Below are 18,216 nucleotides of genomic sequence, written 5' to 3'. Positions count from 1 at the left end.
ACACAATGATACATTTTTACTAATGAAAGCAATGGATTACATTCTGGGGGCACTTTACACACATTTTTGCACCGAATGCATTAGAGATGAGCGAACTTACAGTAAATTCGATTCGTCACGAACTTCTCGGCTTGGCAGTTGATGACTTATCCTGCGTAAATGAGTTCTGCCTTCAGGTGCTCCGGTGGGCTGGAAAAGGTGGATACAGTCCTAGGAAAGAGTCTCCTAGAACTGTATCCACCTTTTCCAGCCCACGGGAGCACCTGAAAGCTGAACTAATTTATGCAGGAAAAGTCCTCAACTGCCGAGCCGAGAAGTTCGTGACGAATCGAATTTACTGTAAGTTCGCTCATCTCTATTCGTGACGAATCGAATTTACTGTAAATTCGCTCATCTCTAGAATGCATGACACAAAAATTTGTGTAACATATCCTAAGGCTATGTTTACATGTAAGAATTTCCAGGAATTCCGCAGCAGCTTGATTTCAATGGGATTCCGCTGCACTATGCACATGGTGGAATTTCTGCCCCAGATATTTCTGTCCCGAAATTCTGACTACGGTGTCCGCAGGGAGAATGGACTTGTCTATTCTTTCTGTGGACTCTGCACGGAATGCATTGCCGTCTATTCCCGTGTGGTCCTAGCGCTGGAATGTCATGCTGGCACCCGCAGTCTGCAGAATATCCATAGGGAGATTTTCCATGCAGACATTCTCACATGTTAATATAGCCTAAGGCTTCCACACGTAACACATCAACATTCATACAGCCATTTGTTAGGCTGGATTCACATGTACCTGGTGTGCTGTGCGGCCAATTACCTGTCAACAAAACACGCACACGTTTTACCATAAATTTTTGTGGTTTTTCAGTGTAGCTTTTGCCAACATAAGTTTTAAACGTAAAACTAATTTTTTACCATTTTACCTGTGAAAACCATGTCGCCTATAACCACTTTAAAAAAAAAAACCGCTGCAATATGGGCAAAAAACCTGCTATTTTGCCATGCAGCAATTGCCCACGTGGCATGTTACCACTGTATGTGAACCTACACTTAAGGGCATTTTACAACCAGTCAATTATTGCCCTATGTAAAAGACACAGCTATCAGCTGACAACAAAGCAAAAGCCGGCTGATCACAGCCGGAATTCTGCTGTGTGCACAGTGCAGTAGAATCCCATTGAAATCAATGGTACTCTGCTGCAGTGGAATTTCTGAGCAGAATTCCGCCATGTGAACATAGCCTAAGGCTGAATGTCTATTCTTTCTGAGGAATCTGCTCGGCAATGCACTGCCAGCTATGGGGACTGCACATTTCTGACCAGTCCTAGCGCTGGCTTGTCCTGTCGGGGCCTGCTGCTTGCAGAATATCTGCCCAAACATTCCATCATGTGAATGGGGCATAATATGAATCCACACAAGGAGCCAGCAGCATGTGGCTTAAAGGAAATTTGCAGTCTAAGACACTTATCCCCTATCCTCAGGATACGGGATAAGTGTCTGGTTGCGGGAAATACGAACGCTGGGACCCCCCGGCTCTGCCGTGGCTCTTGAGTGCAGGAGGCGTGCCTCTCCCATAGAGCTGTATGGTGGGGGGGGGGATCGTGTCGTAGACCTAAGTGAGGCCGACGACACGCGCATTAGCTGTGCACAGCTGCAGCAATGCTGGGTCCCTGTACGGGAGATCTTGGGGTCCCCAGCGGTCGGACCCCCTGCGATCAGACACTTATCTTCTATCCTGAGGATAGGGGATAAGTGTCTTACACTGCAGTACTCCTTTAAACCATACCATCTTGCACTGGCCAATGGCTACGTAGTTTACTGGCAAAATTTACTTCATCGTAAGGAGTTTTGATAAAATAACAAAAGAATTATAAATAACTAGGGATGAAAGCAATAAAACATTATTTTTTTTAAATCACACAATTTTTTTGCAATTCGCAACAAAAAAGCTGTGCAAACTTAATGGAAAAATTCTCCCCCATAGCATGATGGAAAACATGCCAACATGATCTGCGATAACCAGTACACAGCTATCCCTTCAAGTGCCCATAGACATAGGACGTCAAACCCGCCAACCTCTAATATGTCTGGGGTGTCCTGACTCTCCCTCAATGACACTTATCAGTGAAAAAAATAGGATTGGGTTCAATCTGTCCTATCCTTTGCTCTCATGGGACATAAGCCGCTGCCAGATGTGTTTTTTCAGCAGCTTATTACCATCTGTCCATTGATGTTAAAGGGGTATTCCAGGCAAAAACTTCAACTGGCTCCGCAAAGTTAGATTTGTAAATTACTTCTATTAAAAAATCTTAATCCTTTCAATAGTTAATAGCTTCTGAAGTTTTCTGTCTAACTGCTCCATGATGATGTCATGTCCCGGGAGCTGTGCATGATGGTAGAATATCCCCATACTGCACAGCTCCCGGGATGTGAGTCATCAGAAAGCAATTAGACAGAAAAAAACAACTCAACTTCAGGAGCTAATAACTATTGGAAGGATTAAGATTTTTTAATCGAAGTAATTTACAAATTACAAATTTTTCCGTTTGTTTTTACTTTGTAAGTTGGGGGGCGTGGCACCCTCTTTAGCTGTGCACCTCACCCCTCTCAGACTGGAGGTGGTTTAGTCAATGGCTGATACAACATGTCACACAGTCAGAGGCTATATGCACAGCAGAGGTGAGTTATCATGTTAGGGTCCCATCCGATACGAGGCCAGCTCCGCGTGGTGGATGCGGGGACACATTTTGATCAAAGAGTGAGCTAAGAGCCTCAATTTTTTGACCAAGAGTGCTGTTGCAACTTTCTTAATTTAAAAATCTGTTTAACTTTCGGAGCCAGTTGATATATATAAAAAAAGTTTTGGCCTGGAATACCCCTTTAAGGCTATGTTCACACAGCAGAATATATAGAACATTTCCGTGCGAACATTCCACAGACAGCGTTCGCCCCGACCGCTCGGAAATGTGCCATCTCCATAGACAGTAATGCATTACCGATCGGATTTCGCAGAAAGAATTGTCAGGCAAGGGGCTGGAATTAGAATTTCCACCAAATTTCTGCGCTGCTGCAGAATCCCACTGCACTGCAATTTCCTTGAAAATTCTGGATGTGTGAACACAGCCTTAGGCTGGGTTCAGATCACGTTTTTGCCATACTGTTTTCAATCCGTTTTTCTAAAGAAAACCGTATGGCAAAAAAAAACGGATGGAACAGTATGGGAAAAAGTAAACCGTATGCGTTTTTAAACAGTATACTGCTTTTAAAAGTGCATACAGTTCCGTCTGTTTAAAAAAAAAAAAAAAAAAACATACGTTTTTGATAATTTTGTCAATTTTTTATGGGAGGGGTGATGGGTGGGGGCTTTAGGATGCAAATGCGCATGTGCAAAGTAAAAACCGTATACGGTTTCCCATATGGAACTGTATACATGTGCGTTTCCCATTGACTTCCATGTTAAAAAAACGTATGCGGTTGAAGTACGGTTTTTAAACTGGAGACAAAAACATGGTGAACCACGGTTTTGACTCCGGTTTAAAAACCGTACTGCAACCGCATACGTTTTTTTTTTTTTAACATGGACGTCAATGGGAAACGCACATGTATACAGTTCCATACGGGAAACCGTATACTGTTATTACTTTACACATGCGCATTTGCATCCTAAAGTCCCCACCCAACACCCCTCCCATAAAAAATTGATAAAATTATCAAAAACGTATGTTTTTTTATAAAAACGGACGGAACTGTATGCACTTTTAAAAACAGTATACAGTTTAAAAACGCATACGGTTTACTTTTTCCCATACTGTTCCATCCGGGTTTTTTTTGCCATACGGTTTTCTTTAGAAAAACTGATCGAAAACAGTATGGCAAAAACGTGATGTGAACCCAGGCTTACACATGCACGTGAGGCTAGCAGGAAAAGCATTCGGCTGAAAGAGTGGTTGGCCAGCATCCAACTAGAGCAGTGTTTCCAGCTATTGCAAAACTACAACTCCCAGCATGCCCGGACAGCCGAAGGCTGTCCGGGCATGCTGGGAGTTGTAGTTTTGCAACAGCTAAAGGAACATTGGTGGAGAAACCCTGATCTAGGGTGTAAGGTCGCTTTAAAAAGTCTCTGTACTCACAGATAAAGATGACTAGAAAGCATGTGTAAGCAACAAAATAACAAATTTTACACGCAAATCATTGGTGTCCATAACAATGAAAACATTTTCCAAATTTTTTTTAAGTCATTAGAAAACAGTATTTAAATAGTGGCAGGCAGAACCTGTCATAGGAACTATACTTCGGGTACATTCACACAAATGCAGATTTGATGCGCAGGATTTTCTGCTGCAGATTTCAATGTAAACTAAATGACTGAGCACAGCTTCTTATCTGCAGCTACAAATCCTGCGCATCAAATCTGCGCAGGATCCTGTACGTGTGAACGTACCCTTAAGATACACTCTCATTGACTGCAATATTCTGGAACATTTCACGCAATAGAAGCAACGGCTCTAAACAGCATTGAAAGCCGCAGCATGAACACATATGCCCCAGGATATATATATATTATATATATATATATATATATATATATATATATAGATATATCGTATACTTTCACGCCATATAGATGTCAGTAACCTTGTGGAAAGGCAGTGAGACTTCTACTCCAAGTTCACAAGCAGCCCAACTAGTATGCACTTTTTACACTAAATGTAAATATCCAGGAGCGCCAAACTTCTTCGCCACCCACCATAACTTCCCTTAACTTGCAATAAATCCCCCCTCCCCCATCTGATAGAATCAGCAGATCCCCATAGAAGCAGCTCCCTTGCTTGTTCCTAGGCTTCAGAGTGTGACAAAGTTGTGTAAATCCCAGTTATCCGCTTGATTTTCATGGAGCAGAAAGGGTAAATAGGAAGATTACATACCAGGCAGGCGCCCTGTGCGTGAGGTTTGAACTCTGTCTTCTGTCTTTTTCCTGGGGTTCGCCTGCTACAAGCTATGTGTTTACAAGTGTCTTTTCTGACGTGTCAGCAGAGCTCCTCCTGTGAACAGGCTGAGCCATCAGATCAGAGTGCTGCCTGCTATATGCACTCAGCCTTTTCAGCTTTCCTGTTAGACTTGCTCCATGCCCAGGAAGTTTCAGCTAAAAATATGAAACTTTTTCCTATTCCGAAATTCCAATCCGAAATTCCAGCAAGGATTTCAGGAAGTGGGTGCGTGTAAAGTAAGATGGAAAAAAACAAAAAACCATATGAAGCTGAATAAATAGATTCCAAATGTTGATATGCTAATTTAAGTGAGTTTTTGCACAGGATATTTAGTGGCGTAACAGTACAGGATGCATTTGGAAACAGGAACCTATGTCTGGAGTCAGGGGCATAACTATAAGGGGAGCAGAGGTAGCAGTTGCATCAGGGCCCTGGTGCCTAGGAGGGCCACATGGCACATCTGTCCCATAAGAGATCAGGATTATAAAGAGCACACGGAACCCTGTTGCAGATTTCGCATTGGGGCCCAGAAGCTAGAGTTGAGCGAATTTACAGTAAATTGGCTGGTAGTGAACCTCGCAGCTCGGCTGTTGATTACTTTAGTCTGCGTAAATTAGTTCAGCTTTCCAAGGGTTCTGGTTGCCTGGAACAGTCCGGGATGACAGTCTTAGGTCTCCCAGGTCAGTATCCACCTTTTCCAGGCAACTGGAGCCCTTGAAAAGCTGAACTAATTTATGCAGACTAAAGTAATCAACAGCCGAGCTGCAAGGTTCGCTACGAGACAATTTGCTGTAAGTTCGTTCAACTCTACCAGAAGCTACAAGTTATAAAATGGCCAAGACCTAAAAAAGAAGGAAATGGTGGCTGCAGGGGAAATTAAAGAGGTACTCCGTGGGGAAAAAAAATGTCAAATCAACTGGCTCCAGAAAGTTAAGCAAATTTGTAAAATTACTTCTATAAAAAAAAAATCTTAATCCTTACAGTACTGATCAGCTGCTTTATGCTCAAGAGGAAGTTGTGTAGTTCTTTCCAGTCTGACCACAGTGTTCTCTGCTACCACCTCTAACTTTGTCAGGAACCAGAGTAGGAGCAAATCCCCATAGCAAACCTATCCTTCTCTGGACAGTTCCTGACATGGACAGAGGTGTCAGTAAAGAGCATTGTGGTCAGACAGAAAAAACAACTCAACTTCCTCTGAAGCATACAGCGGCTGATAAGTACTGGGAAGATTATTAATATAAGTAATTTACAAATATGTTTGACTTTCTGGCACCAGTTGATATGATTTTTTTTTTTCCAATGGAGTACCCATTTATGTGTATGATTACATAGCGTTCTTGCCCCTGTTATTCGGATCCATCGGCATCCCACCGAAAACGGGATTCTGACGTATACTGTCAGCGAGAGCAGCAGACCACATTCACTTCTATGGCTAAATGGAGTCTCACCTAGTGACCCAGTTCAGGATGTATCCACTATTTTTAATCTGGCTCATTACTAACTGGTGCATGTTTAAAATGGTGTATACTTCCGGAAAGGAGCTACGAGGGGACTCCTTTCGGCCACAGAAGTTAATGAGGTTCTGCTGCTCCTGTTATCAGTATACGTTGGCATTCTGTTTTTGGCAGCAGGGCAGGAACAGTGTAACCGTACCCTAAGGTATTACCTGGATCTAATAATATGCAGTCATGTTGAGTCGGCAAGAGGCGTAGGATATATTAAAATTTATTGCAAAGAATTCTGGGACTGTCCCATACATCTGAGTGGGGTTTTATAAAAGCCCATGCACATAGCTTCAGAAGCATGGTATAGCAACGGATGGGCCAGGACACTCATAATATGAGTGCTAAATATTTGATCATAATAGGTTCACGTAAACTTGGTCTTAGGTAACTAAAATGCATTCATTTTATAAAAGGTGTGCAAGTTTTAAGTACAGATTTGGGCATCGATGGCAATGCAAGTGCAAAAAAGGAGTTTCGATTGGCTCTTTTCTATATAAAAACAGGTTGTGAGCTACGGCAGATAAGATCTTATAGTAGGAGAGAGAAACCTGTCACAGCTCATTTGTTACATGCTCTGTGAAGGTGTATACTGTGCACACATACCTAAGAGTCTTACTACTTGGCGGTACGTCAGTATCAATAAATATAGTCTTTGGGGGAGATTTATGAAAACCTGTGTAGAGGAAGAGTGGTGCAGTTGCCCATGGCAACCAATCAGATTGCTTTTTTCATTTTTCCCAGGTCTCTTTAAAAATGAAAGAAGCAATATGATTGGTTGCCATGGGCAACTGCACCACTCTTCCTCTGAACAGTTTTTGATAAATCTCCCCCTTTGTGTTTCTATTTCTTTTTAAGGTGTCTGCTTTCTAATGCTTCATTCACAAGGCGGGATCTCCAAGCGCAATTCGGCGGGAAAATTCAGCTTGGAAATTCTGTTGCAGCAGAGTCCTGTTGTTTTTAATGAATTTCTGCTGCAATGTGCACATTGAAGAATTTCCACGCCAAAAATTTAAATTCTGGCTTCAGCAGAAAGAATTGACGTATCTATTCTTTCAGCGGAATCCGCTTGGAAATGCATGCATTGCAGTCTATGGAGATGAGGCATTTCCAAGCAGTCATAGCCGGCAGCACATGCCAGTGTCCCAAATTTTCCATTTTCACTTGGTATTTTTTATTTTTTTAAACTTCTACTGCAGTTTTTCAGCCAAAGCCAGAAGTGGATTCAATAGGAATGAGAACTATAAAGGAAGGACTCAAACATCTCCTTAGTCATGGGTCCACTTCTTGCTTTCGCAAAAAAAAAAATTATAGTGGCAGTTTCCCCCCCCCCCCCCCCAAAAAAAAAACTGCCAAGTGGAAACACTGCATGAGGGCTCGTTCACACGGACGGATCCGCCGATGATGGATCCCTACATTGTGCCTCCATCTGTGCCTGTAATCCACCAGTACGAGCAGACACGCTGCGATATGCGAGTCGCTGCATGCATGTGCAGTATACTCGCACACATCGCGGCTGCTCTCGGCCTAGCTCAGGGAGCAGGGGGAGCAGCCGCGTTGTGTGCGAGTACACTGCACATGAGCGCCGTGACTCGCACATCGCAGTGTGTCTGCTCGTAGTGGTAGATCGCTGCTACGAGCAGGCACAGCTTGAGGCACAATGTAGGGGTCCATTGTCAGCGGATCCGCAGAGTAAAATACGTTGCGGATCCATCCGTGTGAACGTACCCTAAGGCTTGATTTCCACATAGGTTTTTTTTCTGGTGTTTTTTTGGAAATATGCCACTGCAGTTATTAAGCCAATATCAGAAGTGGATCCAGTAGGAAGAAGTATTAGTCCTTACTTTATATTTCCCATCCCTTTTGAATACACTTCTGTCTTTGGCTTTGTGGTGCGCCACGGCGATGTGAGGTGTATGGGGCAGATGTTGTAGCCCAGGGGCAGATGGTGTTAACCCCAAAATGTTCATGACGCCAGGGCATGGTTTTAACTGAGAACCACCTGAATGGTAGCACCGTTAGTCCTAGTTAGGCAGGGCAAATAAGAGTCCAAGGCCAGGTCAGGGTTAACTATAGCTTTACTGAGGTAGACAGAAGGTTCCCAGAGAGGTGACCAGTAACACAGGGGACCTCACTGCTTGCTGGGACTTGAAATGACTTTGACAGACTTTAGGACAGCAACGCTGACTATAATAGACTTGACTACTGAAGATAGTGACAGCAGACAGAGATGACTTGACTTACTGGACTTGTGGCTGTAATTTAGGTTGAGGCCTCCAGATGTGCTGGACACTGGCTCTCAGACGTCTGGACTGGACATGACCTCAGGATCTAAGAGCAAAAAGAGGCAGATTGCAGCTCCTCCCTTCCTTATAAAGGGGGCTGTGCAAGGAGTCCATAGGCTAGCTGCGGGTCATCTGGTCACCTGATGCTCTCATGGTAACAAAACATGTGACTTTAACATGTGACAACCATTATCATGTGACTAACAACCATGTGACCATATCAAAAGATCCTTTACACATAATATACAACTAATCACATTATGGGGGTACACTGCAGGTGAGCCCTGGGGACGTGCAGGGACTCAAGCTGATGGGACTGTGAGATGCATATCCCATACTGTGACATCACAAACCCCCCTACTTAACTAAAGTCACCCTTGATGTCTGTCCTGGAAAGCTTTGAGGAGCGAAACGGCAGTGGGGCCAAATGCAGTCGTGGAGCATTCTATCCAACGTCCATTTCCAGGCTGTTTTTATAGCACAATAGAGTCTCTGTTTGGGTCGATTTTGTATTGACAGAGAATAAGGATTATGTATAATAATAACAACATACCTATGACTATGGTATACCATGACTTATGGACTATGACTATGTATATCATAACATTAGACTATAGCTATGCATACTATGACATTTGACTATGCATACTGTGACATTTGACTATGCATAACAACACTTTATACTTTACTAAGACATAACACTGGCGGATTGGGTTACTGGAGGCTTTCTGCCTAATGCCTTGGCTACTGGGGTTCCTTGGCATTACACACTTCTCCCCAGAACACTATTTATTTTTATGCTAGACATTTTCTTATGCTAGACATTTTTCTTAGATAACATTTGACATTATGTTACCTTTGAATTTTATTACATGCTTTTGTTGGTAACAGGAATTCCTTCGGGCCAGCAAAGTATCCTGTCACATTTGACATTTTAGTCATTTTTATGGACTGTGTGGTTGTGAGGGTTACAGTCCTACTGTACGTGAAACATGTGTACATGACATTATGTGTACTTATGACTATATACAAGAGAATATGGTACACTATGACTTTTTGGTGTACAACAAAGTACGTACATTTTTATTATACTACAACAATTATAGTGCAGTACCTACCACATTTCCCTTGTGCATAATGGTGAGCAAAATATATTGCTATGGCATATTTACGCAGATGTCCATGTTACGCTCAGTAGTCCAGATACACTATAGAGTTCAATTGCGAAAAGCTCAGGTTGGTCTCCTGTACCTAAGGATTCTCTTGGCCAAAGCCGGGCACAACACTTACTAGCTTGGTTACTGCAAAAGCTTTCTTGACAAATTCGTCAGGCACTTTGCTTAAACATTGCTGTAGAATCCTGAGACAACAAAAATTGTGTTTGCACACAGAAGTCAGTTAGTCATATGACCAAGTCTGGTGAAGTTACTGTACACGAGTATACAAATAGAACATTTTTCACATAGGTACTCTTCCACTCCAACCTCGCCAGTCAAACTGCTTTCTAGGCTGTGACATATACCTAGGACCACGAGACTGGGCCCCCTCCATGGGGTTGACATGTGTGTTCCATGAGACATGGGACAAACAGGATTCAGTGATGGTCGGACTCACAGTGACCACCACTTGTACAGCAGCAGCTTGCGCCACTGGTGGAATGACAGTTGGTGCCTGTTAATCTGGCCAAATCTCCTAAACAGTTGGAGGGGGCCGAGGCACTTTGGTTGGTACCCGCTGGTTAGGCCACACATCCTCGACAGCAGTAGTAGGCCTGGGTACTTCTGTTGGTTCCCGATGATCAGGCCAAATCTCCTCAACAGCCTGAGTAGGCCTGGGCACATCTGTGGGGGAGCCTTGGCGCAGATACTTGGGATCCATAGCAGGTGAATCTGGATACTCTTTTTGGACAACTGCTCCCTTGACACTTAGGGTTGAAGACCGAAGGGATCTGAGCCACAATCTTCAGAGGGGAACTAGGCAAAGGGAATCTGCATAGGGTTCTTAAGCCTGGTGACAGCTGCTGCCCATTCCCCTTGCAGGCTTTGTACAGGGGTGTATTTCAGAATCTCCTCGCTCTTGAAAGAATGCATAGCTAGGGGGAGATAGTCCTTCTGCACTGCCCTCCTGTTCACTATGAGGATGCCCCCATGGTGACAGCCCATAAGGGTGCCAAACCCCCTCACTTTGTCGAACTTGAACACTGTCACGCGGCCGTGCTCCAGGGGTGGCTCACCCTCCTGGGGGCACTCTAACTTTCTTATGTACAGGGCCTCTAGGTTTTTTGTATCCTGCTGCTGCACTTGTCGGTCCTCGAACGGCAGCTGCTTCGGCCCATACCTGTCCATCTTTTACATTCTCAGTTCCTCCAGAATGGCGGCCACCTCAGCGTCTCTCTTAGCCCTTTTGGAGGAACTGAGGGAAGGGGCTTCCCTGGCAGTGGAAGGGGGTGCTCCCTCATATATTGTATTAAGTCAGGCTCGTCGTCAAATAGCCACCTGGGTAACGGTGGTGACCGGGGGCGTGCAACTGTCCCTTCAGCCTCTTTGGTCTGGGGCTTTCTCTCTGGGCTAGGAGTAGAAGGAGGGGTAGAAAAATCAGCCTCGGCCGAGGTACTCACTTCTGACTCTTCTGTTGGGATCTCGACCCAGCTCCGGTGGTGCGGTGACAACCTCACCGGCGACGGCTCTCGTGACGACCTCGGCGTACCTCCCGCCGGGGTGGCGGCCCACTCTCCATCGTCTTCCGGTAGCGGCACTGTCAGGTGGACGTTTTTGGCCCAGATGAAGAGCTTGTGCAGGTGATCCGCTAACTCCTGGAACACTTGGGCTGCGGCAATCTGTCGGTCGTCCGGTTCCATCTTGGGACTCTTCACACACGTGGATAGCTGCGCCTCCACCATCTTCTTGCTCTCAGCCAGCACTTCCATTGAACTGAAGAGGTCAGGCTCCGCATCGCTTCTTATACTGGTCTCCACCAAAATGGCCACCGTCCGGAAGGACGTCATCAGTGGGGCCTGGGACTGGAAGTGTCAGAGCGGTGCATCCTCTTCGTCCGCCCCCCCTCCCGTCACACCTCAGACTGGACACAGCAACATGATCCCCACGCCCAGGGCCAGGACAATGGCTTTGGTGGGACCCTTTCGCGCGCTTCTTGACCAACTGGTTAACCCTTGCCGACTCAACGGCAGACATTTTGGCGTGTAACATGGCTTCAGTTCTGATCTTGCATATTTTCACTTTCACAGACTTTTCAACAATACACAATACAGTTTTCTTTACCTCCCCCTCTACTTTATCGGCAACTGCCAGTAGCTCTTTGCAATGAGAACAGTTTTCTAGCTCAAACTTTTTTTGCATCTGAATGCGATTTTTCTTGGACACAATTTAGACTCATACTAGGGGGGAGGACTTGTGGCTTTATGGCTTAGGCACACACCCGTATCCTGTAAGCGACTCAAAAGTTTTGTGGTGCGCCACTGGGGTGCGATGTGAGGTGTATGGGGCAGATGTTGCAGTCCAGGGGCAGATGGTGTTAACGCCCTGTTCGTGACACCAGGGCGTGGTTTTAACTTAGAACCACCTGAACGGTAGCACCGCTAGTCATAGTTAGGCAGGGCAAATAAGATTCCAATGCCAGGTCAGGGTTAACAGTAACTTTACTGACGTAGACAGATGGTACAGTCTTTACAGCTAAACCGGGATCCCAGAGAGGTGTCCAGTAACACAGGGGACCTTGCAGCTTGCTGGGACTTGCAGTGACTTTGACAGACTTAAGGACAGCAACGCTGATTATAATAGACTTGACTTGACTGAAGATAGTGACAGCCGACAGAGATGACTTGACTTACTGGACTTGTGGCTGTAATTTAGGTTGAGGCCTCCAGATGTGCTGGACACTGGCTCTGAGATGTCTGGACTGGACTTGACCTCAGGATCTAAGAGCAAAAAGAGGCAGATTGCAGCTCCTCCCTTCCTTATAAAGGGGGCTGTGCAAGGAGCCTATAGGCTAGCTGCCGGTCATCTGATCAGCTAATGCTCTCATGGTAACAAAGCATGTGACTTTAACATGTGACAACCATTATCATGACTAACAACCATGTGACCATATCAAAGGTCCTTTACACATAATATACAACTAATTACATTATGGGGGTACACTGCAGGTGAGCCCTGGGGACGTGCAGAGACTCATGCTGATGGGACTGTGAGATGTATATCCTGTACAGGGACATCACAGCTCAATAACAAAAAAATTTGGAAACCTAGGCTAACAGTTCAAAGGCTTAAAACCTGCCCTGATCCTGTGCTGCTGACGCAGGTGCAGAAAAAGGCATGTGGCTTAAATTCAACACTTTTTTACACAAATATTTGGCTTTACCTCTTTTTTTTTTTTTATAAACTACCACTCTGGGGCCCTTGGTGAGAGGAAGGCTGCCATGCTGCTTCTTCTGCTTTTAAATACTGTCATAGATTTTCTAGCATACACCAGTAGGGGGAGTATGTCTGTGGGAGAGACTGTTGAACAAGAATGTCAAATCAGTTTTATTTTCAGAACCCCTTGATAAATGTTTTGTTCTGTTCCTGTAAAGATCTGTTACATTATAACAGTGGCCATTGAAAGGCTTTTCTATGACTGACTTTTATTGATGGCTTATCCTCAGAAAAGGCCATCAATATAGTAACTCAACACAACCACTTGATATCAAATAGTTAAAGGGATAATCCACTTAATAAAACTTAGTTCCTATCCAAAGGATTGGGCATAAGTGTTTGCTCGTGAGGTGTTCTGAATGCTGGGACCCCCGAGATCTCCTGTACGGCAACCCATCTCTCACTTGCTAATCTAGGCTCCATCTCTGCTTCTTGGCACAAGCTTTTGCAGTAAAGAAGTGATGGCCCACTCAGCCAATCACCGGCCGAGATGCTCTCCTCGAGGAAAAAAATCCCCCTTTGGTCCCATGATGATAAGCCTCTTTGTAGCCAGCCAGCAGAGATAGGACTCTCTACATATTGGTATTATTTTCTTCTGGAGAAATTTCTGGCTTGGCATAAATCCCCAGTCATGTTCTAAAGGTCCCAATTGAAGAAACACTTAGGCCCAGATTTATCAAATGTCTACGGTAGAGCTATTGTCCCACGTTTATTTGGGTGGTGGGTTTGACTAACGTGCATCTTATTTATCAAGAAGGTGCAGCAGGATGATTAATTTTGCGCAGCTCTGCTGTGGTGGGAAAAGCTCTACCACATACACATTATCTAGACGCTTGTGAGGGAGGGAAGTAGACACTTTCCCAGGTCCTGAATTTGGCAGGTTAGGTGTTTTTACTTACTTTCACAGAGCTGCCGGGACCTTTTTACTTGCATTTCAGACGCTACAATCAAATTACAGTGTCTAAGGGGTTAAAGCCGGGCATCACCGTGATCGGTGATGTCTGGCATTAGTAATGGGTCCTGGTGGCAGATAGCCACCAGGATCACCCAGCTATGACCTGCGTTCAGCTCCTGAGGTCATGTCATAGAAGGGGAGAGGGACGCTGTCGTCCACAAGGGGTTAAAGGTTGAATTACGGAAGGTAGAAGTGATTCTCACGCCTACTGGTAGGTGGTGTAGCTTTGCACCTAAAAAAGTACCTTTGCACACAAAATAGCCACTTTAGACAAAAGTCGCAAGTGATAAATACGTGACCACTGCATGGTCAAAAAGAAAAAGTTCTACAGGTAGGCAAAAAGAGTGAAACTGTCTATATCAAAAGACGCATAAAAGTCACTAAATATGCTGCTTGCGCCTGCACTGCGCCAAAACATAGACAAAAAAAATGCTCTAAAAGCAACGATATATCTCCCCCTCAGGGTCTCTTCACACATACAGTATTTTGATTTGTTGTGCAGGATTTTCTGCTGCAGATTTCAATGTAAACTGACTGACTGAACACGGCTTGGAATCCTGGGCATCAAATCTGCATAGAATACTGTACGTGTGAATAGACCCTTAAGGAGAAAGCTACCTCTCAAAGGTGGCTTCAGAGAGCTGCTTTGCACATCCTTTCTTCTCTAAAATCCACACCATAAATTAACATGCTGCAGATTTAATGGGGCACTCCGGTGGAAAACTTTTTTTTTTTTATCAATTGGTGGCAGAAGGTTAAACAGATTTGTAAATTATAGTCAAAATAATAGCTTATACCTCTAGGACCTCACCAACCTTGGTGCATAATGATGGGGGTGGAAATAAATGTAAAAATAACAGCATTAAATTTATAGTTATATTTAAATTTATTTCCACCCCCATCATTATGCACCAAGGTTGGTGAGGTCCTAGAGGTATAAGCTATTATTTTGACTATATTTCTATTTTGCTGCCGGTGGGGTCCGGCTATAGCTTTAATTACCTCGGTCCTTCTGTTGTGAGCTGCACCTTATTTTAAAGATTTGTAAATTACTTCTATTAAAAAATCTTAATCCTTCCAGTACTTATTAGCTGCTGAATACTACAGAGGAAATTATTTTCTTTTTGGAACACAGAGCTCTCTGCTGAATCACGAGCACAGTGCTCTCTGCTGACATCTCTGTCCATTTTAGGAACTGACCAGAGCAGCATATGTTTGCCATGGGGATTTTCTCTTACTCTGGACAGTTCTTAAAAGTGGACAGAGATGTCAGCAGAGAGCACTGTGCTCGTGATGTCAGCAGAGAGCTCTGTGTTCCAAAAAGAAAATAATTTCCTCTGTAGTATTCAGCAGCTAATACGTACTGGAAGGATTAAGATTTTTTAATAGAAGTAATTTACAAATCTGTTTAACTTTCTGGCACCAGTTGATCTAAAAAAAGAAAGTTTTCCACCGGAGTACCCCTTTAAATCCACACCAAATGTCTATTCCCATGTAGCTTGTGTGTGAGTTTCCAAAATATCACCTATATAAGTATTACTTTACATGCTGCATATCTGCTGTACAGAATTTCCATGCAGAAAATTTGCAAAGTTTACACCTGCTGCTACAGTAGAAATAGCCGCTATAATGCAGCTATGGAATCAACGTAGAACAAAGGTAAAGGAAAAACGTCGGCCACTCACCATTTCTTCTTACTTTTCTTTTATTGCAATAACATACTCACAAAATACTTAATGGTATCGGGGTGGACAAATCCAGGGGGGTACAAGTAGGCGTCAGCAGCCGTTGTTTCGCACTAGGTCAGTGCTTTGTCGGGCCCGACAAAGCACTGACCTAGTGCGAAACAACGGCTGCTGTCGCCTACTTGTACCCCCCTGGATTTGTCCACCCCCGATACCATTAAGTATTTTGTGAATATGTTATTGCAATAAAGGAAAAGTAAGAAGAAATGGTGAGTGGCCGACATTTTTCCTTTACCTTTGTTCTACGTAAAATCCAAGTACATTGCTACTTCCTGCATGTTTTGCCACTATGCGTGGCTTTCTCAGGGATGACTATAGCAAACTATTGGGCAATTGTTGTATGATAGTGAAGCTCAGTTCCATTAGAATAAATAGAGCTGAGTTGCAATACCACATACAACCAGAAGACAAATGTGGTGCTATTTTTGAAAAAAGAGCAGCTATGTTTTTCTCACCTTGAATAACCCATTTGTGCTGACAGACCTCCTTTATTATAGAATCTGATAATCAGAAACATCCATATACAGTATGTGACACTTGTTTATTGCACAGGACTGCACTATTAGGTTCCAATCACACTACAGAATGTCACAGAATTTCAGTGCAGCAGCCTGCTATTGTTTTCAATGGGATTCTGCTGCACTGTTCACAATGTGGAATTTCTCTACCAAAATTCCAGAGTTTTGACCAACCGAAAGAATGAACAGAATCCACTAAATTTGTTACCCACAGCAAATGGCATATTCCATCGGATAATCCTTACGCCATATTCATGCGGCCAACACATTTAATTGATCCGGCAGGCGATAGGACTGCTTGGAAATGCACCGTCTCATAGACAGCAAGGCATTTCTTGACTATTCTTTCTGTGGACACCGGAATTTGGATTTCCTCGGCAAATGTTTCTGCCGCAAAAATCCCTCTGTGTGCACAGTGCAGCAGAATCCCGTTGAAATCAGTGGGACTCTGCTGCAGTGGAATTTTACGAGCAGAATATTTCTGCAGTTTTCTGCTCAGAAATTCTGCCGTGTGAGCATGGTCTTAGTGTGAATGAAGGGATTTCAGACTAGAAGGCTACTGCAAAAAGTATGAGCATAAAAAACCTATCAGGGTACTTGCTTGGGCTTTATCCTTACAAGTAATTTCTGAATGCCTCTCTTATGACTTAAAGCATTTTTACTGTAGTTTAGGGATTTAGAAACAAGGGAGGAGATTTATCAAAACCTGTCCAGAGGAAGCCAATCAAATCACTTCTTTAATTTTTGAAAAGGCCTCTGAAAAATGAAAGAAGTGATCTGATTGGTTCCTATGGGCAACTCAGCAACTTTTCCTCTGGACAGGTTTTGTTAAATCTCCCCCTGTGAGTATAACATTTTGTACATAGCTGTAGCAAGAAATCACAACAAAGAAATGCTCATATTTTTGATCTGAGTAATATCTACTACCACAGTGCCCCCAAGTGGACAAAATAAGGAAATCTTTGTCATGCCTCTTAAAATTTATTTCCTTGCAAAGAAAAAAGCTGATCACTTCTGTCTTTTTTCAAAGGCATTTAAAAAAAAAAAAAAAAAGTAATGTACATCATGATGCAGTGGGACTTAATGCACCATGACGTACACTTACATCATGTACATACGCGAGCACCGGACTAGCGTTTGCCACATGAACGGCAGGTCCCCGCCGCTGTCAGCAACCAGGGATCCACCGGTAATGGCGAACATCAGCAATCACACTGATGTCCGCCATTAACACCTCAGATGCTGTGATCAATACAGATCATGGCATCTGCGGATATGTGGCGTTTAAATGGATGATCGGATAAATCTCCCCCTGTGAGTATAGAATATTGAAATTATATTTACTTTTCTCAATGACCACAAGAAGCTTAGTGCTTATGGAGTATTAGTGTGTTTATTCACATACAGTTTATGTCAAACCATTGATAAAAGTATTTGATCTTAAAGGCTTAAAGGGGTACTCCACTGGAAAGCATTTTTTTCACATCAACTGGTGCCAGAAAGTTAAACAGATTTGTAAATTACTTCTATTAAAACATCTTAATCCTTCTAGTATTATAAGCTTCTGTATTCTCCACAAGAAGTTCTTTTCTTTTTGAATTTCCTTTCTGTCTGACCACAGTGCTCTCTGCTGACACCTCTGTCCATTTTAGAACTGTCCAGAGCAGGATAGGTTTGCTATGGGGATTTGCTCCTACTCTGAACAGTTTAAAATGGACAGAGGTGTCAGCATAGGTCCCTGTGGTCAGACAGAAAGGAAATTCAAAAAGAAAAGAAAAGAGCATACAGA

General features: G+C 43.6%; 1 protein-coding gene across 3 annotated transcripts in view; it reads right to left on the bottom strand.

Annotated features, from left to right (window-relative positions):
- The window catches only part of SGK3 (serum/glucocorticoid regulated kinase family member 3), a 118,696-nt gene that overhangs the window by 87,799 nt on the left and 12,681 nt on the right, over nt 1–18,216 (bottom strand). For 2 of the 3 annotated variants that reach the window (XR_008844257.1, XM_056522065.1), the window contains exon 1: nt 4,930–5,082. The exons of the other annotated variant lie outside the window; for it this stretch is intronic. The gene's annotated coding sequence lies outside the window, so the exon portion shown is untranslated. Of the gene's footprint in view, nt 1–4,929; nt 5,083–18,216 lie in introns of those variants that run through there. 3 annotated transcript variants of the gene reach the window in all.

The sequence above is a fragment of the Hyla sarda genome, chromosome 5, assembly GCF_029499605.1.
Source record: "Hyla sarda isolate aHylSar1 chromosome 5, aHylSar1.hap1, whole genome shotgun sequence".
In the NCBI taxonomy this organism is placed as follows: domain Eukaryota; kingdom Metazoa; phylum Chordata; class Amphibia; order Anura; family Hylidae; genus Hyla; species Hyla sarda.
The sequence above is the reverse complement of the archived record's forward strand: the minus strand, read 5'-3'. Positions and strand labels throughout refer to the sequence as shown.